General features: G+C 35.4%; 2 protein-coding genes and 1 long non-coding RNA gene across 3 annotated transcripts in view; 1 reads left to right on the top strand and 2 right to left on the bottom strand.

The window, feature by feature from the left end:
• The window catches only part of Nd-13a (NADH dehydrogenase (ubiquinone) 13 kDa A subunit), a 39,591-nt gene extending 16,210 nt beyond the window's left edge, over window positions 1–23,381 (bottom strand). Inside the window, exon 1 of the mRNA XM_070668916.1 lies at window positions 23,311–23,381. The gene's annotated coding sequence lies outside the window, so the exon portion shown is untranslated. The remainder of the gene's footprint in view (window positions 1–23,310) is intronic.
• Window positions 1–23,432, bottom strand: part of LOC139109669 (somatostatin receptor type 2) — a 36,172-nt gene extending 12,740 nt beyond the window's left edge. The window contains exon 1 of the mRNA XM_070668914.1: window positions 23,311–23,432. The gene's annotated coding sequence lies outside the window, so the exon portion shown is untranslated. The remainder of the gene's footprint in view (window positions 1–23,310) is intronic.
• Window positions 23,433–24,308: 876 nt separating this feature from the next.
• On the top strand, window positions 24,309–25,866 carry LOC139109672 (uncharacterized). Its single transcript, XR_011546878.1, has 3 exons — window positions 24,309–24,498; window positions 25,270–25,393; window positions 25,517–25,866. It is a non-coding gene; the product is annotated as an uncharacterized lncRNA (long non-coding RNA).
• The last annotated feature ends 349 nt before the right edge of the window (window positions 25,867–26,215 follow it).

Here is a 26,215-nt window from a genome sequence, read left to right as displayed (position 1 = left end):
ATAGTTATTAATAATTAAAAAAATTTTCACATTTTATTTGCAATAACTCGAAAAAAAAAAAAAAAAAAAATATACTTTTTTTATCAGTATATTATTTTTCCGAAACAATTTTATGTGTAATGTATTGCACAATTATACAATTTTAACGTTGTGAGCAATTTCATCAGAATATTTTACATATCGTATACTTTATAATAAAGTTTTTTTTTTCTTTTCAAATTAACTTAATTTATTTATTATTATTTCTTTTAATGAGGTCGTTGATAATTACTTTTTTTATACGACTGAAGCATGAGAAGTAGTTTTGTGCAATATAAAACATTAATGATTATAATTGAAAATAAGACGTGCTTCACGTGCCTCATGTTGAATCGTCGCCTCATATTACGTTCTATTCCCCTTAAGGCCGCTCTTGCCGATAACCATATCCCTTCAGGTAATCTCAATGGTCTCTGTATAGTCAACGGACCTCTTACCAGTCGCTTCATGTTAAATGCAAATGAAGTCTCGCAATGTTCCATAATGAATAAACAAACATTCATAAACTGTGTTAAAAAGCACGTGTCAAGTTCAAATTATTTTTCCGTAACTACGCCTAAACCCTAAAATAATCGCTCTACAGAATTTAATTTTTCAACACCTTAGACGTTATATTATCTGCGATAATAAAAATGAGATACCGTTTTAATTTATTTTTTAATTTCGATTTAATTGAATCTTTGAAAACTTTTGTGAAAAATTATAAAGAAAAAAAAAAGAAAAGAAAAAAATATTAAAAAAACAAATTTAATTGGCTTATCTGAAACAGGTATTTATAATGCGAGCTCACTGTGAAATTTGATTATTGAAGTAATAGCTGAATGGAAATGTTGCTAAGTTTTAGAGTAATTTCTTTTGAGATCAGCTTTCTCCCTTTACGATCGATACAACGTCGCATCGGTGCCCTCAATTATATCGGAGTGATTAACAAGCCTCTTATTTGCCGTATTAGTCTGGCTTCAGAAGTCCGGCTTAACTTCATCTACTCGATATCGCGAATTAATTACCAGACTCCATTGCCGAACGCTCGCCTATTGTGTAGCAATAACGTTACATGCGTGGCTCGGGGTATTGTATAACGAGTCTGGCCATAAATTCCCTCCGCAAATTCGCGCGCTATCCTTTATTCCGCGGTCAGGATCGGTCAGATTACGTCGCTCCGATAAATAAGCGATTTGTGTATTAGCTTTCTTTGTATCGTACATACATCAATCCACGTGGGTATAAAATTCTGCCTGCACATTCGTTATTTATGAAATATAGTTGCTTTAGCAAGTGAAATGTTTTTCGAAGTTAACTTTTTCTTTTTTTTTCTTTTTCTTTCTTTCTTTCTTTTTTTTTTTTTGTGCAAATAATGTACGTACATACATACATGCTTTTGTGCTATCACTAATAAATCACTCCAATTACATTTTGCTTCTCCACTTAAAATTATTAACATTTCTGTTATTTATGTATAATAAAATGTATGCGTTTGTAGATTGTTGTGTTTAAAAAGTTTAAAACTTTACGAGAGTATATATGTATTAAAAAAAAAGGGAAAATTTCGTCGGTTTCCATGGCTTTAGGATTTAATTAGGAATGTCTTAATGGAACATCCGTCCATTCTCATTATTGTCCTGCTGTTCGATAACGTTAGTTACAATATGAGCTTACGTAAGCTCTTGTAACGACAATGTTGCACTTGATCGAAGCTAGTTGAACAATTCTAATGTACATGAAGCGTGTATGTACACAACAAATTACAAACTAAATTAACCTAAATGTTAGCGCACAAATGGATGAGTAAGAGGAGGGCTGTTTAAATACGTCAAACACATACGTTTACATATTCAATACCGCTTACTCCTTCTATTTAAAATAAAGATAAAGTAGTAACCTATACCTACATATATATGTATTCCTTTACATAAAAAATTTTACTTTAACGCGCGATTTCTTGGTCTCCATAATAGTGGTAATGATGTGTATACCGATTTATGCTCAAAGTCATTTTATGTATTTGACACGCGTTTATATTAAATATTGTAACAAAAGGTGTAATCAATATTCGTCTCCCCATTTTGTTATTCGACTATCGTGCATTCGAGCCAAGCCGTTCTAAATATTGGTACAGCGTACACAGTTTAATCAGCTCATGGACTGACGCGAATGACAAGGCGGATAATACTATCTATAGCCACGCAATCGTCCTTTTGAACGAGTGTGCATTAGAATTTTCCATTTCGCATCATAATGGATTGTTTAATAGCTTAAAATATTGTTTCCTCGTCCGCTATTTGATATAATGTTAAACGCGTTACCTATTTCTCGTCAATTTCGAAATTTGGTGTTGCTCTTAGCACAATGACAAACGCAAGTTCTCTAACAAGTTATAGGATATTCTTTTTTTTTTTATACGGGAGGAACTTATATTGGGACAACCTGTATAATTTTTATAGTCTAGTTCTTGTATGCGTAGCTCGCTGCGTGCAGCATAACATAAAACGTAACGATAACTACCTAATTTCGGAGTAAGGTTCCAGAATTGTACGAGTCTACAAACGTGCATTTGCGAACATTACATTGCATTATTATTCATTGTGCGAGTAGTATAAAACAGAATGTGGGCGTTTTCCTACTCCGTTAAAGTATTTTAACAAAAGAGATTTTTTCTTTCTCTCTCTTTTATTCAAACAAAAGCCATAAAATCAAACATCACATACATTTTGTAATACCGAGTACTAAATTTCAGTGGCACGAGATTATATTTCATTTAATAATTAATTTCACAAATGCGTGCTATTAATCACAACTATTATTGAAGTATTGTATGAATAACGTGAGTAAATATAATAGGTAAATAATAATTAAGAGCGTGCAGGTAATATATTTTATCAATTAATTAATGTAGAGTGACGGATAAAAAGAGCAAAAGTCATAAAGGAGACAACGTTCATTATCCTATTCTCAAATATTCGTTCAGCGAGAGTAAATCTCAGTTTAATTTCTTTATTGTGTTGTTAATATCTTTTCATTAATTTTTATTATATTTTTTAAATAATATATTATATTGTATATTGCGGTATTACGTAAGGCGATGACCGGACACGCCGTAAGTCCCGCGGCTGTCGTAGCTCATGGCACGATCGCTCAGCTGAGCTGGGCAATGCCCTCGCGTCGCGCGCGCGAGACACGCACACGCACATACGGCCCGCAGCTCGGTCGCGGGCAGAGGTACGGAAGTAGTTCAGCTCGTCAGCAAACCTACCTCAACGTCAGCTGCCACGCGGCCGGCGAGTCGGGCATCATGCCCGTAAGGAACGAAGCGAAGACCGCGCGCGCGATGCCATCCGCTGCAAACGCCACGAGGTCCACTCGCGAAAATTCCGTGGCCGTAGTTTATTGTTAAAAATTATTAAATGTAAAACGATTTGCTTTCACGTAGAAGAATCAAGTGTAAATGACGCGCGAGCTCTGTAATATGTACGTATTTAAATTATATATTCGACGTGCATTGATGAAAAATATTTGTAAAAAAAGATATGGTAATACCCGCGACCACATTTATCTCTTTTGTAAAGTAAACGCGCTTAAGGATTCGATTACGATGGTGTATCTGGATTATGCGCGAAGTGACGAAGACTAAAAGAGACAAAACTCAATTTCAAGAAAATGATGTAGGATTTGCGTTTGCGTTTGCTTACTTTGTTGTCACTTCGGTTACAAATGGATTGAAAATACCATGACAGAGCATAGAAGTTGACAGAGTTTTACCGCGCTGAAAGTTATTAACGAATAAAGGGGACGGGTTGTACTCAGAATTAATTAAGCACGCAACGCGGTAACCACGAGTGACACACGTCGGAGTATACAAAAAAGAAAATAAATGCGCATTATCAATGAAGATAAATTTTATCGAATGGAGAATATATTTCTGACGTATAATCGAATGCTGTACCGTTAACAAGCGCATATTAATACACCGCGTATTAATAAAACAATAAAATTTGTTTTAATTGCTGTTGAAAAAGATTAATTGATTTCATTAATTAAAAAAAAAAAAATGATATTTTGTACAAACAACTTTAGATAAAAAATTCTTTGCATACAACAGTAATTAACGAGTTTTATATTTAGTTAAAAACAAACGTGCTTGTTACACTTGACGTACTTTTTACATTTTAATATTTTATTTTTAATATCCTTACGACAAACTAAAACTTTGCACACTGGAATTGTGTGTGTGTGTGCTTGTAAATTTAGGTTGTTCTTTTATATTTTAGAGACTTTTAATGTTTATAACGTATACACATACACGTAAAAATTGTTAATAATATTTAATTTAATAATGATAATAATGAGTAAAGCAGATCATTAAATATCATGTTATTCGATATCATGGTACATAATAACTATCGCAATATCTTTCTGACACAGCTTTTACCATTCGATCACTCTTAATTAAAACAACGCATATACTCATTTAGCGTCATTATTAAAATTTCACTTCCGCTGAAATGTGTGAAATTAGAATGCCAACAAAAAACGACGTGAGAAAAAAGAATTGATAAAAAATGAGAGAGAGAGAGAGAGAGAGAGAAATGCAAATAAATTTGATGACGATGTAGGATCGGGCAATTGATATGCGAAATTCCTAATCCGGCAAAATCCCGAAACATGCATGGCACATACATGTCATACAAATGTGCGTAGCGAATGCCGAGAACTGCCACGTGTACGTATGTAACATCCCCTTCGTTCGACGAAAAGGAGCACATCGCCCACTATGCGGCAATCCACAATCAGTGTGAGCGAATCGATAACATTTTCGCGGCTTTGATATAGAGAATCTCTCATGAATTCCTCCCTCGGCTAAAGGCCCTCGACAGCGCGGACCTTCGACCTCGTTAAAACCGCATCTAGCTGAATTAACGAAGCATTGATCAAGTGCACATTAAGGCGTGCTATGTCGCGAATGTTTGTTGATGAGTAATTCAAGATGATCTTTTCTGATCGACACGGCTACTTAGACGACTTTTGATATTGATTAACGGCAAAAAGTGATTAATCCCCTCAAATACAGCTTAAGATCAAAGGACAACGAACGAACTTAAAAGAATCCCCACTGCGACTTGATTATAAAAATTTAGTGTTTTTAGAATGTTACTTTTTCTCGATGGATGTTACAACGGACATAAGTCAGCTGCGGCATCGATTTTTTTTTCTTTCCACTTGAATAACGTTCGTGCAAACTAGGAAGTTAACAACGTAATTTAAAAGTCTATTATTATGCGAAATCTGTATATACGAGGTATAATTATTTCCTGAAGAAAAAAAAAAAAAAAAAAAAAAAAAAAAAAGAAAGAAAGCGAACCATCGATAACTAATGGGTGTCAAAGCCAGTTTCAAAAGGTTGACCGAGTCAATTTTGAATTGCATTCGCAAGAAAGGAGATCGGTATCAATTTCGATTCGATAAGCGATAATACGATGGGTGGAAGAGACTTTCATCTGCACAGGACACGCGCGTAGACAGTGACATTACCCGGCGTATTCCACATATTGTGTCGATGTCGTCGCGCACAATGCGCCATTGAAGTGACCGAGATTGCACGGAAGAGAAAAGACTGACAAAATGTGTGATAAGTGGGAGGGTGGTCGATTCTGTTAGCAGCGATGATAATAACGAGGTAAAAGATATGTATGTACATGATCGAGAAAATCGCTTCGCTTCTTGCCGGTCTCGAACGCGACGATCAAGTTTTATTAGGTCGGGAAACAGCTTTCATCTCTCGACCGTCTGCACTCTGGATGAAATAACGGTATTTCATAAATGCACAGTGAAACTTTGTGATCCAATTTTACTTGCGCCAACGCTAACAGTGAGCAGAATTTATCAGCTTGTTTTTCTGACGGAAATGTCATTACTATGATATTTATGCAAGTGTCATGAGAGCCGATATATCTACAGAACGTATCTCCGAAAAAAAAAATGTATAATACGATACGCACAAATGATAAAAGTGAACTGGAGAGAGAGAGAAAGAGAGAGAAAGAAACGCATTCGAACAAGAATGCACGGGTAAATATAGAATTAATAGTTTGCTGCTATTTGGTATTTAGCGTTACAAAATATTGTCATTTAATTTCCGCAAGCATTGTGTCTCTGTGCATGAATTATGCGCACATGCAACGTCCCTTTGTGAAAAAGATGCTTCATGTGGATAATTCATCCTTTGATTGTGCACACCACGCACCCGTTATTTTCCGTTTCCCTTTATGTTTCGCCGTGTACATCGGCGCAAATTAATTTTTTTGTTTTTAATTTTCTTTTTTTTTTAATGTTTTATTTTTGTGCCTTGTCCTACTATGACAGATTCGATTTTAAATCGCGGACTGCTGAACCTGAAGCAATTTTTTAGCATTGTCCTGGTTCTGTTGAATGATAACAGTTTCAATTAAAACGTCGTTATCGTAGCGGCGTTAATTGTAAATTGGCTGGGCGTTTTCACGAAAGAGGTACAAAATGACTACGTTTAATTGTTTCGAATTAAATAAAAACATGTAAGTTTTGCAAATCTATATACACATATATTATATATATATATTTTTTTTTTTATTTATTTAATTATTTATTGTAATAACTTGCTTATTAAACAGCTCGCTCGTTAATGTTATAATCATTATTTCTCGAAATATTCACGTCAAGGGGGAAAAAATAAAAACTACTCGTGCTGTCACGTTTTAACGAATTACGATACCGTTTTAATTTCGCAAAGGTCATCAGTGAAAGCGTGCAGCGGAACGTTTACCGAAGCCGAAGGAAGGAATTCGCGGAAAGCTCGGATGCGGCAATAATCGAATCGCGATTGGAAAGTGCTGATTATCTAAGTGTTAGCGTCGCGACGCTCGCCGCACTCGCCGTCGATGAAAAGGCAAGTTGGAAATACGTCGCGGAAGGAAATAGCGCGTTGGAAATACCGTGGATTACAGATTGGCGCACACGGCTCCCTTTTCACGTCGCTCGGCGACGCGGGGTGTGAAAATAATAAAGCGACTATCGGGGTCCCGGGATAATGTACTAGAAACTGGAATACTACGTTATGCTCGCGAGCTGTTGATTTTGCGGCGCACGGCATGACACCCGCGAAGAGTGTCTCCGTTTTCGCGGATTATCTAGACTATCTAGAGTTACGCGAGAGCACGCGCGTCTAATCGTGCGTTCGTTTAAACGCGCGAGGAGAGAGAGGAAGATTTGTTGCAGCAATTACATCGTATCCGCTAATAAATTAGCGCTTAATGAATTACTTGCAGAGGCCTTTCTCGCGCCGCAGATGCGTGTTATCGGTTCCAGGCGCGTGTACATGTGCATACGCGTAGCAAAGTGCGTACATGTGTGAACACATGCAAAAATTACTTGTTTTAATTCGCGCCGTATACGTACGTAGTTCGATAATGCGTACTTTATGCAAGTTTGAATTATGCAAATTTACATTATGCAAGTTTAATGAAACGGCGCTATACATATAAAACAAAAAAGAAAGGGCATCGATAATGTGCCACTTTGTGCGCAAACATGATGAGATAACCGAAATTCGGCGAAACTTAAAAAAAGCTTATTTCTATGTTTGCCTATTTGTATCTGGGTTTTCGTAGAAAAATGCTTACGTCATATCGACGCGATATATTTTTCATATTTTTTTCCAGTGCACACCAGGATTTATTTTATTTTCTTATTTTCTTTCTTATTATATTTTGTTTGCAATATACGTTACATACATTGACTGTAACAATTCTATGTTACAAGTCAAACAAGTCAACTTTAATAAAAAAAAAAAAAAAAAAAAAATTGAAAATGTTTCTAGTAAAATTTAAATAGAAAAAAAATTATAGAAATGTAAATTTAGACACGGTCGACGTTTAACAATTTGTCAATGTTACAATTATTTTTAATTATTATAATATTTAATCGAATGTGTTATCCAAGTATCTCTTACGACGCTTGGGAAATTTATATCAAACGTGTGGAATATTTTGGAATACATTACTCCTCGTTTATATTCATTACTGTTCCTCCTACACACTTTATTGCTTTCCCCTTGACCGAACGTAATTTAACTCACACGCGAATTTGATTGTATTTCTGCGAATTTAAGTATAACAGAACTGAATACCGCTAACTCTATCTCATTCAATTTAAATTTGCATAAATCGCGTTTAATATGTTTAACGATTAATTTTTACATAATAATTATCTGTATATACGATTCAACGTGGTATTAATACTGAGCAGTGCTCCGAAGATGTTATCAATTAGGAAAAGAAAAAAAAAATTTATATAATATCATCAACATCACGTAATAAGAATTTTATGGTTTCAATCGAAAACCTATCAATTAAAATGATTAACAATTCGAAATGTAATAGCGAAAATTGGCGTACTATGCTTACTTTTCACATCATTTTCGACACGTGTAGTTACCGGGGCCCGCTGTCGTTTACAATTTAGTGCCTGTCGTTCAAAATCGCGTTTGATTTATTATTAACGTTGGAAACATTTAATGCGCAATATAATTTATTGCCACGATAAAATGCGCTCGCGATTACGCCAGGAATAAGAAGCGGCTCGGTTTTTTTTTTTAACAGATAATTCGGTATCTAATTTTCATCAATCGTTGTCAATTAATTACAACACTGCATAGGCGTATAAGCGTGTATAAGCAAGATTCGATTGTGCAGAATTGTATAGAACATTGAAGCCCAATTATCTCGGTGCGTGCAGCAACATATAGTTATATGCATATACGGTAGCAGTTGCTAAATCAGCATAATGATGTTAATAGTGTGCTTTAATTACAATGCCAAAGATCACTTATGACAGTTAAATCATATTACACATTATTATGCTTTAATAAATTTCTTATCTTTTAAGCATCCTGCGCTGCAATGTATGATATGATGTTATCGCGTCCCTGTTAACAATTATTATTTTACGTGATATAAGATATATTCTATTTTTTCTTCTACCTCTATTGTTTTTTCGTAGTTTATAGTTATTCGTTTTTTTTTCTTTTTTCTTTTTTTTTTAAATTGATTGAATAAATACGTGGCACTTTTTAATGTGCTTGAGGATTAACAAAAAGAGCAGCAGTCTAAACTAAGGTATGTATACATATGTAGACGTGACAGAACAACCTGTTATACCGAAACTGCACAACAAATTAATAGAGCAAATTAGGGGATGATCCATGCGGTCGATACGCAAATGTTAACCTAATGCTAAGCAGTGTAATGTGTAATGGGTCAATAATGCGGTCTAGTACTCGGAGTTGCGCATCTGACTGAATTCAACGATGTAGCTGCTATTGCACTTAATGATCACTAGAGAACTGAACGACCCTCGAAAAAGACTGTGTTGACTGTACCATCGTAACAGGATGTATTTATAGCATCTCTCTAACGAAGCGATTGACATTTTCTGTCTCGTCGGCAAATATTTATTGACGCAGGATATAATAAAGAAAATCAATTAACACAATTTCTCCGCGATCGCTATATGACGTAAGAAATTTACAACTAAACCGAGCTACCTTTAGCTTAATATATTTACGTTGACGAAAAGAAAAAAAAAGACGTTCCAACGAGAAAAACTTAATTTATGCCAATCGATAACTGACTTTAACTGCATATTTTTATCAGCACTGTAGACATCGTAAATTATTTAATTGATTAAAAATAGTATAAATTTATTACATCTTTGATATAATAAAAGTTCCCTTTATAAGACTAAAGGTAAAAAAAAATTATCTGCGTTTGAATATTGTTTATTAAAGTTACTTTAAATTTTTTATAAAACTTTTTTTTTCTAAATTTCAAATTATGCGAGGAAGCTTCTTAAAATATTCCCTTATAAACTGCCTTAATCTCAGGCGCAACTTTACGCTGACTTTCATCAATCAAGTTTAGTTGCACAAAGAAAATATAATAAAATTTTTTTTATTTTTTATATATATATATTTTTTTTTATCGCATCACAGAGAAACCTTTGCGAACAGAAAATATCTACAATCAGATTATAAGGACTTTGTGTAAATAAAAGTTCAGTAATGTTTCTCGGTGTGTAAAATTGTCAAAGGAATTTTTCACAATCTTTTAAATAATTGACGTGAAGTATAGAATATTTAGACTATCTGTGTTCTTTTTATTATGCACATTTATTTGACGACAAGACAGAAATTGAGAGAAACCCAGCAACGAGACTAATAAGCGATTCCTGCTTCGTCGATTAGCGTGAAGAGTAAAGTCGGTCAGTGCGGCTTCAAAGTGTTAACGCGGAGACTCACTTTATTAGCCGATAGTTAATTCTACCTACGACTTCGTTCCACGATGCGGTTCGATTCTGATGTCATTACGGCGTTCGTAAGTGACTGAGCGAACATTACGCAAATGCGCACAGGAAATAGCACGAAGGCGGAGAAAGTGTCCCTTAATCATTTCTTCACCGATAATACTAACACGCAACCGAGTTTTTTAATAAAATTTTTCATTTAATTTCATTTCATTTACTTAATCCCGCTAGGGTTTTATTTTCAAGGTTTAAGTTTACAGTTTTTTGCTCATGCAGATTAACTTTAATCTCGGTTTAATCCACTCTTCATCTTTTTCGAATTTTTAGAACTACAAAAAGTGGGAAGTAAATTATACCGGGATTTAAGTTCATTTGCATTAATGAAAATGGACATTGGTCGTTTATTCGGGTTTTTAACGCTCTTTGTTTCTTTTTGCCTCTTTTTTTTAAATAACTATACATATACGTATACGTAATAGGTAAAACTGGTTCACGTTTGCGTGCGGTTAATTTAATACGTAGATTAAATAATATATTCTTTAATCTTACCAGTAGATTTTTATTCGTAATAATTTCAGAATTATAAATTAAAATTTGATTGTTGATTAAAATTTATGTAAATTAACTTTCTAATTTGCGCTATAATTATTTTTATAATTCATGTGCATGAGAACGTTAAACAGCTAAAATACCCGAATAAAATCCTATCCTTAAATTCCAATAAGCTACGTGTGTATCCTTTCACAAGTCAAATCCAGATAGTGACAGATGCGTGTTATATAACGTCGTCTTGAAATATTAATTAAGTAACTCAATCTCGTGATGTATTAATTATATACTTGGCCCAACTCGTTCGCGTGGATCGATGTAGTTTATTATAAATTTATATAGATAGATCTCAAGTTAAGGTTTCTCTCAATAAAATATGCAATCGGTCTAAAAATTCAGTCGTATGTCGTTGATTTTCCACTACGTTCACTGAATCAAGAACGATGCCATGTATGTGCATACAAAGAAATTCATAATTTTTTTCTTTTTTTTTTTTTTTTTTAACTATAGTGTCCCTGTCGGCCGAAAAGGAATATCAATGTGAAAAAATTTAAAGTGCCACGCAAACGACCGGGTTAGTTCACGGGGACTAGTGCACGGTTCACGAAGAACGACTACGGACGGAGAATATTGCGAGGGTAGCGCGATTTATGGGAATGCCATTAGCCACTTTGCGAACAGCTAGAACGGACTCGAGTTATTTCAAGGATGTTATTACCGAGACGGAAACAACGATGCACTTTCTTATATTATCTATATAACCTCCGCGTTATGTCGACGACAATGACCTCGTTGAAACTCTCTTATCTGGAAACGCTGTTGCGCCGCGCGCGATGACAATAAAAGTATATATTCTGCGGCAGCGCGCATTGCATTTCCTGTCATAGCATTAATGGCTCGCAACTGGCGACGCGAAACTCTCGCATGAATCAGTGGAAGCAAACTCTATCGTGAGATAATTGATAAAACGCGCGGCTGAGATTAATCATTATCTTCCACCAAGCGGAACAGTCAGAACAAGTTGGATACTAGGTTCGAGTAAATTGCGGTTTAGGTAAATTACATTTGATTACTTGTAAGAATTTACGAGGAGCAAACCTGATGATTTAATTTTAAACTGCCTGTGTGGCGTATCGATTTCTCCTTCAATTCGTTTTGTAATCGATTAAAAAAGGTGCCAAAGCTCTTGGTAAAGTTATACTAAATACGCTTGTTGACGTTACCGCAACTTGTATTTAAACGTTAAGTTTAATAAATTGATGTAAAAAAATCTAAACGATAATACACCCACACACATACGTTACCGCTATTATATTATGATACATATAGTCTTTTTGTACGCGCTCCAACTACGCAACATCCTATCTACGATCTAGTCATTAATTTACCAACCAAAAATTGTTTACGTTCTTGTAACGGTGGGAAGCTTTATGCCGAGTTTATAATATCAGCCCACAACATATACTGAAATTTAATTACAGACAATCATCATTTTAGCCAACACCCCGGACCACGCTGTTAAACAGAATTGATAATGATTTAGAACTCAGCCAAAATATTTTCTTTTAATGTACGATTATACGAGTTGAAATAAAGAAAATACTCATCTACCAAAATCTACGTCTATCCTCCTATGCGTTTCCACACACCATTACTGGTATTGATTATTGATATTATTTTAAAATTAAAAAAATTTTTTGTGCGTAGCCTGGGTTAAGAATAAATTAATATACAAGGTCTCTCCTTACGCCGATAAATCAGTTTTTCATAATGTGTGCCCCTTATGTTACTCGCGAGATATATGGGCGTGATATTTCGATAATATAATAGGTACTTTTACGTAATATTACGGAACATTTACGTAATAAATATACGCTGGCGAATACGAATTTTATTCGACACGGTTTTTCACGTTTTTACCAAACGTATCTCTCAAATGGCTAAGGAGGGGATTTTTGGATGTAGTGCCATAGCCGCGATATGTCGGCGGATAATGAATAAACAGTGACGTAGTAAATATCAACCGTGACGAAAATATGCAAGTTTGCAGCGGGACAAAAATCCACGACTTTTTGACATACTTTTTTTTTTAGTATGCTCTGCAATAACATCTTGAATATCTGTATTTCGCATTCGCGTTTATATTGAATTTTTTGGCGTCGAATAAATTAATAAATGCCGGCGTGAAAAAAAACTCTGTTTTAAACTTGAAGAATATTGCATGACATGAAAGAAATATGTTTTAATATTGCGTCACTGGATACGTTCTATTTATGCGAGCTTCAAGAATATTTGCGCGGTAACAAGTTACGTTCTTTTTCTCACAAGATTCATCGTTATCTCATGTTGTGAATTTATAAATGGCTTTTTCTTTCCATGACTAGCTCAGTCTCCTTTTTTTTTTTCCTTTTTCTTTTTTCAATTTAATATAAACTTGAGTGAATTATTTCATTATAATAATATTACTTTAAAAAAAGAAAACGTTTGATAACATAAAAGTATTATTAAAATACTGTTTCTTATACATAGAACTTTTTCATTATAATAAGTGGAAGTGTCTAATCGATTTTTAATTAGTTTTTACGTAACTAAATTATTCAGCAAATGTACAATTTTAAATATAAATATGTAAATAACAGCTTATAAAATTAAAATCTAATTAAGTTTGATTATCCTTATCGAATTGCGTGACATCGAAATATTTTCTTCCAATCGATGATAATCGACTTATTTGAACATATACGAGAATAAATCAAATTTGGACCCATTTATTTTAGCTTAAAGAGCTAAACATATGGGACATAGGAATGTTTTACAATCAGATAAAAGCTCACAGACTGTAGAATAATTTATTTCCTTTAAGATGAATTGTAACGTAAGTAAGCAGAAAGTGAATGGAGAAACACAAGAGACATAAGAAAAAAGAAACCCAAGAAAAGCACAGAGGCAGTCTATACAATTTATTATTTCAACCGAGTCAAACAGTGAGACAGAAGTAGGTAGAAATTTTATATATTTTCTGAATAAAAGAACAAACAAACAACTTTCACAGATATATCATTTCAACAACCTTTCATAATTTTTATGTCTTTCACTTTTATTTGTATTTCAAACTCTAAAAAGCATTAAATTGCCATTACCGAAAATTGCTTTTAGATCATCTGACTCACAGAATAAGGAATTGTAATTTAAGCTATGTCGAGGAAAGAAAAAAAACCTTTAAAAAAAAAAAAAACAGAAAGAAAAGAAACCAATTGTGAGAATCGTAAAAAGTGGGGAAGTAGGAATAGATGAGGATGAAAAACGTCTTGAATTCGAACATTATACGTTCTACATTCACAGGGTTTCTCTTCGTGAATTGTTCCTTGTCACGTAGTGCTTCGAGTAATTGAGAACGGTGAAAAAAAAAAAGAAAAAAAAAAGGAAAAGGGGAAGGATACGAATATCAAGCAAGAGTACGAGGGGTCACGAATTAAGCGAGCACGGTTTAATTTCCGAAGGTGAATTTACGAGCGGAGCTTATGGTTATTGTTGTCACCTTTAGCCTTCTACGTCGCCACGGCTAGCAGTCGTAGTGTTTGGCTACCACAAAGACGCTCGATCGTCAACGTTATTATTTACAACATTATGCTATTTCGTTATTTAACGATTCTAGAATTTAACAAAATTAAACACCAATGACTCATTGTTATATTACGCAATCGATATGTAGTAAAATATGTAGCACACTGTAGGTACATTAAATACTGAATATTATCTTATTGTTTAGATATTGCAAAATAAATTTAGATACAAATGCCAATTTATTCCTTAAAATTCAATCTCTTATATATATAAAGTTTTTCCCCTTTGTCTCCACTCTAATCATTTTAATTTATAGTAACATTAATGACCGCATTTCTCAGTAACTTTATAATAATGAAACTGTATCATGAATGTGGTTGTTAAAAGCTTGCAAATTAGGTTACATTTAAGCTTCTAGCTGTTTCTTTCAATGCGCAGAAATGGTTTGAACGGAAAGCGCCATTCACAAATAAATTTCAATATCCGTGCTAAAAAGTAAATTGAAGTCACCAGAATAATACAAATTTAACACTCGGGCGTAATTTTTTAATCATTTTTCCCGTCTAATAAAAGTAAATCAAACTCGGATTTTGTATACGTGTATATACATATGTATATGTAAAACGCACGGTCTAACTTAAAATATCGTACTTCTGCGAACAATCTACGATAGTAATGAGCTCACGCTATTTCAACGACAGTACAGAGTAGATGAAACTTTCGCCAGGAAGGAGAAATGACGTAGAATGCACCGCCGAAGTAGTACTATCGACGGAAGCGTGCAAATAGCGAAAAGTTAGCGCATACCGATCTCGATTAGACGTGGCACGCGAATAATTTCCGGGTATCTCCGCGTCCATCTCTCTTTTCACGCAATGTATCGATAAGACGTGTCCTATTTACCTAACCGAGAATCGCATTGGGGGATTTAGGTAATGTGCACGGCACGAGATTGAACGAACTAAACCAGATTTACATTTAAATCAGAAAGAGCCCATGAATAATTTCCGCGGTAAACGTTTGTCTGAGGGATTTTTAATTTATGTCAAATAGGAAATAAAAAGTCCGCATTTACGCGGGCAAAAACATTGCAAGACGAGTAGCTCTCGCGGGCACGAGGGAAGAGTACGTTTTATTGCAAAGACCAGCATCAACTTTAACAGGAAGCGGCCCCGTACATTTCGAGTAGTACGAGAAGAGATTAAACTGCCCTTGGCGAGGAAGCTCCGTCGCGATACACGGAGTGAAATGACAGGTAAAAGCTGCCGAGAGTCGAGAGGATGCTCTTCCGCCAGATAGTTTTTCGACCACAGTAGCCATGGGAATTACCCGGAGATGCGTGGTCGAGAGTGAAGCGGAATCGTGTGCAATGAGAGCAAACGGAAACTGCCGCGTATTTTCCACCCTCTCCCTTTCCTTTTTTTTTTTTTTTTTTTTGCCATCCAGGTTGAATTGCCTCTGGCTGTGTCTACGCATCTACACTAGTAGTTTCCACGACAGGCTTTTATCCGCATTTTACAGACCCCTATTTTCTTTTTTTTTTCTTTTTTTTTTTCTTTTTGCATTCCGTGCGATAAAACGAAGGAGAGTCCGATGGTATCTGACCCGTACTTCTCTACGATTTCCACCACTCAGATTTCCTAAGACGAGTTTGCTCATGCAATCACCGTCAAATCGAATAACGTGATAATTATCGCTTATTTTGTTGAACGGAAACCATAGAATGTAATTTAAAAGCGCATTAAATTCTTTGAAACCGGCACGTAGAAAAATTAAATCCCACCATAAGTTAATTAAAGTTGTATAAATATATTAGATTTTACGTATTCGTAGACGATGTTATCTCTCTTAAACACTTCGTCAAAATAGCACGAAAGAAAAGCTTTTACGGAAAGGTTCTTAATATACGCGAATGTGTTATCGCACTTAACGTAATTGAAATAGATATTATGAGAGCAAATCATGCCTATTTATGCTGTCACCGTAAAGTTTAGACTCCGTAAAATTTAGACTCTGTTTCCTAAAGAAAATTTTAACGTTTCAAGAACAAACAAATAAAGAAAAAAAAGTTACATTTTGTATTAAAAAAAAATCAAGTTTAAATATTAATACTCGACTGGAAATATACTTATTTTTCAAATATTACTTTTTCATTGTTGTCTATTAAATTCCGAGGGTTTGCATTATGATTCAATCATTACCAAATAACGAGAAATAATATTAAAATTTTTTTGCACAAAATACGGTGTAAGATAACGAATAAACAATTTATTTATTTTTTTTCGTCACAAAAATCGTATATAATTATTAATATACATGTACGTAAACCGATTCAATTACTGTTATTATTATTATCAATTTGTTCGCGATATCGATTTCAATTTCAGGTGTGAAAGTAATTGTTCAAATTAAGACTCGACCTATTTTATACGCGCGCGTTTGTGTTCGAAAAGGCGTAACAAGTGGTACGTGAAACAGGATCGACGAGCACACAGCACGCAATAGCTGCAACGTATCGAAATTTCTATATTGTCATCCCATTTACAAGTCCGAACTGAGTTCGCGAATCGTGCACAGAGGCGAGATCGTAGCGCGGTGCATAGTATCCGTATCTCAGATCTCCACGTTAGACTTTTCCGTACACGTGCCGTGCAAACACATGTCGATGAAAATTGCGCGACGGAATGTATTATTTCGAAAAGATCAACAACTGATTGTTCGACGGAAGTGTCGGCAGCTAGCTAGATGAATGTAACACCGTGGAACGTACGTAACATCGATACGAGGGAAAGAAAGGTCTGAATACGTGGCCGGTGCCAGCGTGCGTAATGCGTATTCACGCGTGCATTTGGCTTCGTGATGAAACATTCGGTTGTAAGGGAAATACCATCCTTACACCCATACCTATGGATAGCTATCTATCGGTATACGGGTCATGGCGCATGTCAGTCAAACCGGCTGTAGCCGCGGTAGGCGAGGGTGCGGCAACTCGAAGACTAAATCGCGACACGATACAAGGGTGAATCTATCCCTCTGCCGCTCGATCGCATTATTTTTTTCTCCCCCCCCCCTGCACCTGATAACTCTTTGAACGAAGTCGACCCGATAGCTGAACCTCTCACGTTTGCGATTTCAACGAATTCTGAATGCTCCGCGAGAGCGAGCAGAACGTTACTCAATGATCGACCGTAATAAGTAATCTGCATATGTTAAAGTTACATAAGGCTTTTTGCCGCAAGTTTTACAAAGTCAACTTTCTTTAAAAACTTTTTATGGATAAAGAAGCCTCGCAGGGTCCTTTTTTTTCATATTCAACTTATTACTTTCCTATAACTCAATATCATAATTCCTTCGATAACCAAGTTGTACGGTATAACTTGTCAAATTTAAAAAAAAAAAGAGAAAAAAAGTTTTCCCGCAACAATTTCGAGTTCCATCCTGTGTTTATATTATTTTCTTACAAAATGTGCCCCCCTACAAATTGATTTAGCGTAACATTATCTCTATTTTACAAATTTCTTTTTCACGATTTTATTTCTAGAAAAGTGCCACTTTGCATCATTGCGTCAATGAACATTACACACACGCGTTATATATAATTAATCTGTCGATCCATTTGTACATACCGCTCCTGACTAATACAGAATCTTTGATATATATTTGCGTAGCGCACCGCAATTATTCCCGTGCGTCATCACGTTGCACAATCCACAATAAACTACTCCAATATCCACCTATCTATTTATTTGTCTATCTGTCTATCTCCGACTATTTCATCAACTCTATTGCCCGAGTGCAAACATACTGGAATCCTAATCTGGTTATAACGTGCAGTGCAGCAACCCTTAAGAGCTATCCCTAAGTTTAGGGGTTGAACAGAATACCCGGTTACGTTCCGTCTCTCTCACGCTTCTCGGCTTTCTCATGGTCTTTCTCTACAAACTCGGCTAAGTTCCTGCGTCACGATAGATGACCGAATGTTCGAGGAGAATAGTAATAATTGAGATGAGTTTGTCCTATTATCCAACGGTTCGCGAAAGTTGAAGACGGTACGATTAGTTTTACCGAGGTACATAATCCTATCTGTATGCGCGAAGATGACAATGCGCTGATATACCAAGTAAATCGATACCTCACATGCAAACGTAACAATTACACGTCGAATAATAATGAATGTAAGGAAGAATCATTAGAATTAGAAAGTTTAATTAGAAATTAATATTTTTCGCGTGTCGACGAGTCTCGAACACATGTTTAGATGAGCTTCTCGAACAAAACCTTAACGTCAATAAAACTAGAGCGACGAAGGACCAAGACAGAGTGAAGACGGAAACTCAGCGACATATATTTATGTGTATATATATAAAGAAACGAGTTTTCAGACTCGAGAACAATAGCAAACTTTTTCCAAAAACCGAAATTTCGAAAAAGACCTCGTCAAATTTCTCAACTTCCGGCATGTTTGATAAATGAATCAATCGATGTCTATTCAATTCAATCGCTAATGAATTCCGTCAGTCAACCTGTCGTCATGCACGAACAAATCAGATAGAACACAATTAATTGTATTGCCTGATGATCGTTCGTTTCAACGTCAAATAACTTTACCCACCCTTATGATGTATCTATGACGGAAATAAAAAATTCTAAGTATTATACTGACGAATAAATGTGTATATATTACACATGTATAATTATAATTTTACCAAGAACAAATATGCATGTGCAAAAAAAAGAAAAAATTAATTATAAAATAAAAACGTGCTGGTTTTGAAAAAAATATTCTACAGTCTTGATTACATGAATATTTAAAAACCTTACGCTTATTAACGTTTGCATAGTACGCACGCAAAAATATGGTTATTCGCGTCGCACGCGATTGTAAGATTAGAATAATACGCGGGTTAATTACGCCTGCAGTCTCCACAGACGATCTCGTAGAAAATTACGTGCGCGCCCATGACTACTTTAACTTCAGCCTTTCGCTTTTATGGCCCCGAGATGCTATTACGTTACGACATAACTCTTTTCGTAATTATTTCGATATTTTGAATTATATTGCTCTAAGAGCTCATACCATCGCATTTCGTAAAGTAAAAACACTTATAACTACTTTAAAACTATCGGAATTTGTTCGTTCTTTTAAACCGATCTTGAGTTGTTGGAAATACTTGAAGGCTAAGTGCCTAATAAGCAGCTTTACGGCTTTGTTATGGAAGTAATGGTAATCAAGCACAAGTGGAAGTAGTAATAATAAAAAAAATTCATTTTCCGACAATCTTACGCTTCGCGATAAAGAATTTTTGTAAAAATATTTAACGCGATATCCTAAGTGTAAGGTAATAAAATTCTCGCAATAAAAAGTAAAATTGTACAAAATTATGTCAGCGAGCTGCAAAATTTAACAATAGGAAAGAATGGGGGAGAGAGAGTATATATGCACTCGTCGCAAAATGGAACGTTACTTTGGCCGGCGTTTCAAAGGAATGTCACGACGATAAAAGAAAGTTCGTACATTCGTAATATCACGAGAAGTATTTTAACCGGCGAAATAAACACGTGCGTACATTTCCATGAAACGAAAATGCCACTTCTCGAACTAGACCAAAAGCCATTCGCAGCACGAAGTCCAAGCCGTTCGCAAATTAATGGTTATATGCTTTCTAACGAGCTTGACCTGACGAATATTGAACCGCAATTAACCTTTTTTGCATTAACCGGGTCTAATGTCGCCACACGTCTTAGCAACAAGCCGAAATTGCATACACCGTTATATTATTAGCTATTTTTAAGTTGAACCGGCTCGCGAGGTGTTATTGATCGATCAGTTGCTGTGACTTTATTTAGTATTTCAAACATATACGTATTTCTTAATTTAAAAACTTTTACATATATTTCCGTAATTTAAATATCAAAAAAATAAGAAAATATATATAAAAAAAAAGGAGGAAAAATTTCAAGTTGTGCGCGATTGGAGAGATCGAATATCACAAAGCTTAATAATGATGATGCGGCTACGATCGCAGGAAAGTTGTAAAATCGGTTTACGATAAAAGCCGCTATAAAGAGGCAATAGCGAAATTAAAAGATAGGATATAATCGGGAACATTCGTAGGTTATATTTCTTAGATAGCCGTGGAGATCAAACACAGGTAGAGAAGAGATAGGGTCTCTATTGCCTAGCAACGAGAGAATCTTGACATTTTTCGAAGCAAAAAAACATGTGGCCGAAATAAAACCGGTACTATTACGCTAATTAGATTAAACGAATCTATCCCGAAACACTTTAGTTTTTCAAATATACCAGTTAATTCGGAACTTTAATTTCGTTTTTGTCACCGTAATATTAAAGTTTTGATGTTGACGATAAAAAGCATCATAAAGAAATATATTTATTTTTATTATTATTTGTGGAAGATTGTGAGATGGAGACAAGAACGATAAAGAAAGAGAACTTAAAAATAAAAGACACGGTAAGTGCCATAAGTTAAGTTCCGGTAATCACCATAACTTAAATTAAAATTATTAATATTGTGTTGCTGTAAAATCTGATTATATCTCGGGACAAGTAATCGGTAAATTATAGTCAATTCCTAGTTTCCCTCCCCAAGCTTTTAATAATCGGAAATATTTCTTTTCGAATTTCCCTACGAAAAAGATAATTTTTTTGCGCAGCATAATATCGGACTTATTAAAAAAAAAAAAGAAAAAAAAAGAAAAGAAAACCACAATAACAAAAACTTGAGTTTCTTTTAAATCTAGTTCAGAATACATGAGGAGTCTCTTTAGTTTATAAACGCGCAAACTCGTTAGAATTTCACTGTTTAATTCCTCTAATGCTCAGCGCTGGGCAAGATTTATGACTATAATTACTACATCATAGTTTAATGCAAAACGTTGTCGATCGATCATAAGTCGCGACATGCGAGACAATGTTACGCCTATCAAATTTGCTGGCTCCTCTAAATCTTAAAGCGCGTCGCATATTAAATTGTTATGCATAAAAAAAAAGAGGGAGAGAGATAGAGAGAGAGAGAGAAAGATTGGCGGATTTACAAGGGATTGAAAATCCTGCTTTATGATATGCGACTACGGCGTGCTGACAATTGCGAGATTATTTTTAGCTTATAAATCAGATGTCTACAGGGATTCATCTCTTACGTTTTGTTTCGCATCGTAGAATTGGTGTAAACTTTTTTTCTTTTTGCTAAAGAGCAAAGAAACATTATCCGTCTATATACGTCACTTGCATAAAAAAAAAAGAATAGGACATTAAAAAATTATTTTAAAGAAATAAACCGCATTTACCAAGTATTATTAAATTCATTAGTGGCGTTCAACATGCAGGAATGCACATATACTAAATGATTTTCTGCTTTGTGCAATCTTAAATCTTGGGAAATGTAATTAAAAAAAAATTTTTAAGTGAGTTTTCCGCAAATTAAAAGTTACGCGTCTCCCTTGCAATTTTATTTCTGCTTTTCACGCAGAATATTCTACGATACGATAACGCAAAATATAGTTTATAACATTGAGTATCTTTAGTCATACGTGCCAAAGCTACGAAATAACTTTATCTCTGCTTTATCATAATCCCGTCTCGCTTTTTCTACGTGCTTAAGGGTGTTGTAGTCGCGTCCTTTCAGAAATTCTTTTAATACGATCTAATGGCATTCTCGCTTTGAGCGTTGTGTTACAAATATCCGCGAAAGAGGAAGTAGGGCATAGCATTTAAGATTTTAATATCGTAATATCTTACTTCCGAATTCCATTTGTACGTTCTCTCACCATGAATGTGATACTGTCATTTGTTCTCCCTTTTCAAACTAAAGAGTCCTTTAAAAGGAAGATCCTCAATTGTTCGTGTTCAGCACGAAACTACGTCAAGGCGAAAATAGATTCGAGCGTGATGCATAGCTGCGTACAAACCCTTTTCCTTTTCCTTCTTTTTCCCCCCACGCAAAGCTTTTATCACAATTTAACATCAACAAATAATAATTTACTTTGTAATTTTTGTAACAATTAGATTTGTTAATGTGATACGTAATAAGAAATTATTTTGTCTTGTATATCTTACATATATGTATTCATAAATTATTAATAAATGTTTACTTAAAAATGAAAGTACTTTAATTATATACATATAATATGATTAAGATGTATTAAGTTCTATAAGAAATTTTTACCTTGAATTTACTTTGAAATAGTAACATTTTTCTTCTAACACAAAAAGCAGAAAAAAAAGGAAAATTGTGCAAGGGACTGTGTACGTACAGCTGCATACACAGGTTGCTTCGAATATAATAATAAATGACGCAGAAAATGAGGAACAGCAGAAAGAAGAAAAAAAGATATATAATGATGAAGCATTATACATGTTTTGCATAATGTACAAAAAAAAACTGAGAGAAAAGTATAATCATCAGGTTGCAACTTTAATGTGTTTTAAATCTAGTTTACTATTAGATAACTTTTTTTTGCATCTATTCAGTGCGTTTTAATACATTAATAAATATTTTGTTAAATTGTGAAATTATACACTTCTGCCTAAGTTTGAAGAAAATGCAACAATGTAAATAAAAGTATGTATATTTTCTTTTTGTAAAGAGCAAATTACGAATTTCCACGGTATTTTATTTTTCAAAAGGTTTGCGTTTTATAGTACGCTTTCGCATTTACCGTAGTATATTTGTAATAGTAAATTGTGGCTCATATTTGAAAACCAAAAATCAAATACTCCTTATTCAGAAATCACGAATAGATTTTCCAATTAACATTATATATCTTTTTTTATTTTTAGAAGAAAAAATAATGTAGAAATTTACTTACATGGTCTGCTTTACGATCGTCTCACGAGAGATGCAAGTGTAACACGTCGACTTCTACATGTATGTTATTAGCGCTTCCATCAATTTGGCACAGGCAGCATTCCCGGATCATCGTCACTAATCCTGGAAAGATTGTAATTAATAGCATAAAAAGTCTCTTTTTTTTTTTTCTTCTAAATGAGTATTGTTCGCTCACTCACTTCATAATATTCCGCAACGGCAGCCTGTTGCATGGTGTAATTCGGATAATTTCCGTTGAGCTTCAATTAGTCAGAGTTTCTGTTTGAACATTCTGATGAAACAATTGAGTATCATGATCGATGACGACGATAGCGTGAAACCAGCGAACAGAACACGGAAACTACGAAGTATCTTGTACTGAGGAACCGGATGTAACGTATACCGCACACTCCCCCGCGGAAAAAAAATTGAAAGGCGAGCTCACCAGGCGACGAGAGGGAACATGTCGGTGCGACAGGTGAACGCACACTATTCGCGAGATTTTCGGCTCTGGTGGGTGGCCACTTCGGGCGTCAGTGGCGGCGACAACGACGCGTGTACAACTATCCCAACGACGCCGACGTCGCGACGTCGACGTCGACGCGTGCTACTGGAGCTACCGGTAGTCCATGGGGGTGTAAAAGGGATACGCATGCGTTTCGGAAGATACTTCACTCGCGCGGCTCGTGTGCGATTAGACGTAGAACTCCTACGTCGCACCATCCTCGTATTGGTAACACTACACTGTTCCACACACTCCACACAGCTCAACACACCCGTACGTTATTCGCGAAACCAGCTTTTAACGCGCTCTGATGGACTCTGGCCAGAATTAAGGCGACGAAGTTGTGTCACGAGCGACTAGAGTGCAGTGAAATCAGAGACAACATGGCCGTCCTCGTGGTAGTGCAGCGAACATGGCCTGCGACTCTGATTGGCTGAAAACTGCACTAGATCGCTCTGATTGGCTTAGAGCCGTACTAGTGCGCTCTGATTGGCTAAGTTCATATTTGCGAGCTCTGATTGGTTCTCAACGATATATTACGCAGCCTCTGGTCATTTCTAACCGAATCGTCTCGATGCTGGTCCTGGTCCTGGTGCTGGTCGGCTCGTCGACTCGTCGGCTCGTTGCGAAAACGGTATACCTGTTTCACGAAATATTTAGCAAGGACGTTCCTCAGAAGTCAAGGTATTGAAAAATGTTATTCGCACAAAGATTTAGAGTACTCGGCCTGCCTACGCGATTTGTCCTAATCGTCCTGTGCGACTCACGTAGTTTGAGACGAAGCTGCCGACTCGCGAACTTGTCTTCCACCCCCCGCAACGTCGTGCAAGTAAATCGGCAGCGAAATGAAGGCAGAGCAATCAGTAGGTTACATCAATTATTATCAGCCGATGTCTAAACGTTTTGTGACTTGTATACTGTAAATATTAACCTGTTGGCGACTTGTTGTAACACCATGACCTTTCAATAATAATCTAGTGAACGATGACCGGCTACCGGCGACGCGTGTTGACTAACTATCGCATTACGCGAGTATACGTCGTTTTAAATATGCTCAAATCGCTACATGTATAAATAATCATTACGAGAGACAGAGAAAAAGAGTATGATTGATAAGAAAAAAGACAATATGCATCGCGTAGGTAGAAAATTTGCTACAACGGTGTCTTGGACTCGGGGAGGAGGGGAAGGGGGGGTTGTGCGGAAGTGGCGTCGGTATGAACTTAGCTACGATGATGAATCTTGGACTTTCGATATTATTCTATGATGTTCTATGACGCCATTTGTTCGTCGCGTTCTTACTCGTTACGACATCGTGAGTGCCGAGTGAAAGATGCCCTTCCACAGCGGTCGCGTCCTCCGAATGTTTTCATTTATCTCTTGGGTAGGCGATCAAGTGTAAGCCACGTTTAATCAACGCCAAGGGCATCATGCTAAATAAAGTACGGCGCGTAGTTGCAGGTAACGGTGACCCTGCAAGAGAACGTGTAACGTGAGTGCCGAAGAGAAGGAAGGATGTCGGAGGGATGATTTGGCGTCACCGGGGCAGCCTTCCTGGACCTTAAACATCGTCACAAGGGTGAGTGATCGCTCTTGTTGTATTTCACTCTTGAGTAATGAATTTATACGAAATATTACATTATACATTAATATAATACTCGATCATTCAATTATAATGACATAATAAATTGTTCTGTTACAGTAAGTACTGCATTACAACTTCTGATAAATGCGTTACCAGCGAGTGGATATACTTGTTGGTGAGGGCAAGCCACGATGAATGGCGCCACGTATTCGTCGAATCCATCGAACCTATCTTTATGATCGAACCAGTCAGCCGTCCTTATATTTAATTTTTTATATGTACGAATGTTCACTTTTATTAATTGTATAAAATAACTCTTACCCCTGTTTCATATTTGTGAATTGTTTAAAAAAGATTTTGGCCTATTCGGCTGTTACAGGTTTTATTTAAAGACGGGTTTTTGTACAACAGTAGCATATGGAGGGTAGAATCGTTATATCTATTTTTGCTTGGAATAAGAATACAGTAAAACGTCGATTTTATTACATACGATGTAAACATATGTTCTTATAATTTTGCTGTCATGTTTGTGTATTTCATATTATTTTATTTAATATTTTTCTTTCGGTTTTGATAACAAGTTTAGATTGGTACTTCTCAATTTCTGTAAATAATCGGCATTTCACTGTAATTCGTTCAGAATTAACAAAGTGTACATGTATATTTCTGATGGACATGTTTTTGATATTTTGTGGGAGTTAATAATATAAAATACATTTCACACATCACGATTTAGTTACATATCGCAAGCACACACAAATGTAGTGTTGTGTAATGACAAATAAATAAATGATTAAATAGTTTTATGCGGAAATA

Source organism: Cardiocondyla obscurior, linkage group LG18, assembly GCF_019399895.1.
Source record: "Cardiocondyla obscurior isolate alpha-2009 linkage group LG18, Cobs3.1, whole genome shotgun sequence".
NCBI lineage: Eukaryota > Metazoa > Arthropoda > Insecta > Hymenoptera > Formicidae > Cardiocondyla > Cardiocondyla obscurior.
Note: the sequence above shows the minus strand (reverse complement) of the source record. Positions and strands in the feature narration are given on the sequence as shown.